This window comes from Eucyclogobius newberryi, unplaced genomic scaffold (genome assembly GCF_026437365.1).
Source record: "Eucyclogobius newberryi isolate DKJ021-1_F unplaced genomic scaffold, fEucNew1.0.hap1 SCAF_355, whole genome shotgun sequence".
Taxonomy (NCBI): Eukaryota; Metazoa; Chordata; class Actinopteri; order Gobiiformes; family Gobiidae; genus Eucyclogobius; species Eucyclogobius newberryi.
In genome coordinates this window covers 72,501-75,000 of record NW_027316007.1, presented here as the reverse complement: position 1 = coordinate 75,000, position 2,500 = coordinate 72,501, and positions in this window count along the sequence as shown.

Sequence of the window (2,500 nt, the reverse complement as noted above, 5' to 3'; positions counted from 1 at the left end):
TGGCCTCCACCGAGCACCCCCTGGAACCCCTGGAACCCCCGGAGGCCCTCCAGAGCCACCCCCCACTCTCCCCAGACTCACCCCGGGGAAGGGCCACTCTGGCTGGGCATGGTCTCCACCAAGCACCCCCTGGAGCCCCCGGAGCACCCCCAGAGCCACCCCCCACTCTCCCCAGACTCACCCCGGGGAAGGGACACTCTGGCTGGGCATGGTCTCCACCAAGCACCCCCTGGAGCCCCCGGAGCACCTCCAGAGCCACCCCCCACTCCTCCAGACTCACCCCGGGGAAGGGACACTCTGCCTGGGCATGGCCCCCACTGAGCACCCCCTGGAACCCCTGGAGCCCCCGGAGCACCTCCAGAGCCACCCCCCACTCTCCCCAGACTCTGCCCGGGGAAGGGCCACTCTGGCTGGGCATGGTCTCCACCAAGCACCCCCTGGAGCCCCCGGAGCACCCCCAGAGCCACCCCCCACTCTCCCCAGACTCACCCCGGGGAAGGGCCACTCTGGCTGGGCATGGCCTCCGCCGAGCACCCCCTGGAGCCCCCGGAGCACCCCCAGAGCCACCCCCCACTCACCCCAGACTCACCCCGGGGAAGGGACACTCTGGCTGGGCATGGCCTCCACCAAGCACCCCCTGGAGCCCCTGGAACCCCCGGAGGCCCTCCAGAGCCACCCCCCACTCTCCCCAGACTCACCCCGGGGGAGGGCCACTCTGGCTGGGCATGGTCTCCACCAAGCACCCCCTGGAGCCCCCGGAGCACCTCCAGAGCCACCCCCCACTCCTCCAGACTCACCCCGGGGAAGGGACACTCTGGCTGGGCATGGCCCCCACCGAGCACCCCCTGGAGCCCCTGGAGCCCCCGGAGCACCCCCAGAGCCACCCCCCACTCTCCCCAGACTCACCCCGGGGAAGGGCCACTCTGGCTGGGCATGGCCTCCGCCGAGCACCCCCTGGAGCCCCCGGAGCACCCCCAGAGCCACCCCCCACTCACCCCAGACTCACCCCGGGGAAGGGACACTCTGGCTGGGCATGGCCTCCACCAAGCACCCCCTGGAGCCCCTGGAACCCCCGGAGGCCCTCCAGAGCCACCCCCCACTCTCCCCAGACTCACCCCGGGGGAGGGCCACTCTGGCTGGGCACCGTCTCCACCAAGCACCCCCTGGAGCCCCCGGAGCACCTCCAGAGCCACCCCCCACTCCTCCAGACTCACCCCGGGGAAGGGACACTCTGGCTGGGCATGGCCCCCACCGAGCACCCCCTGGAGCCCCTGGAGCCCCCGGAGCACCTCCAGGGCCACCCCCCACTCCTCCAGACTCACCCCGGGGAAGGGACACTCTGGCTGGGCATGGCCTCCGCCGAGCACCCCCTGGAGCCCCCGGAGCACCCCCAGAGCCACCCCCCACTCTCCTCCAGACTCACCCCGGGGAAGGGACACTCTGGCTGGGCATGGCCTCCGCCGACCACCCCCTGGAACCCCTGGAGCCCCCGGAGCACCTCCAGAGCCACCCCCCACTCTCCCCAGACTCTGCCCGGGGAAGGGACACTCTGGCCGGGCATGGCCTCCGCCGAGCACCCCCTGGAACCCCCGGAGGCCCTCCAGGGCCACCCCCCACTGTCCCCAGACTCACCCGGGGGAAGGGCCACTCTGGCTGGGCATGGTCTCCACCAAGCAGCCCCTGGAGCCCCCGGAGCACCTCCAGAGCCACCCCCCACTCTCCCCAGACTCTGCCCGGGGAAGGGCCACTCTGGCTGGGCATGGCCTCCACCGAGCACCCCCTGGAACCCCTGGAACCCCTGGAACCCCCGGAGGCCCTCCAGAGCCACCCCCCACTCTCCCCAGACTCACCCCGGGGAAGGGCCACTCTGGCTGGGCATGGTCTCCACCAAGCACCCCCTGGAGCCCCCGGAGCACCCCCAGAGCCACCCCCCACTCTCCCCAGACTCACCCCGGGGAAGGGACACTCTGGCTGGGCATGGTCTCCACCAAGCACCCCCTGGAGCCCCCGGAGCACCTCCAGAGCCACCCCCCACTCCTCCAGACTCACCCCGGGGAAGGGACACTCTGGCTGGGCATGGCCTCCGCCGAGCACCCCCTGGAGCCCCTGGAGCCCCCGGAGCACCTCCAGGGCCACCCCCCACTCCTCCAGACTCACCCCGGGGAAGGGACACTCTGGCTGGGCATGGCCTCCGCCGAGCACCCCCTGGAGCCCCCGGAGCACCCCCAGAGCCACCCCCCACTCTCCCCAGACTCACCCCGGGGAAGGGCCACTCTGGCTGGGCATGGCCTCCACCAAGCACCCCCTGGAGCCCCTGGAACCCCCGGAGGCCCTCCAGAGCCACCCCCCACTCTCCCCAGACTCACCCCGGGGAAGGGCCACTCTGGCTGGGCATGGCCTCCGCCGACCACCCCCTGGAACCCCTGGAGCCCCCGGAGCACCTCCAGAGCCACCCCCCACTCCTCCAGACTCTGCCCGGGGAAGGGCCACTCTGGCTGGG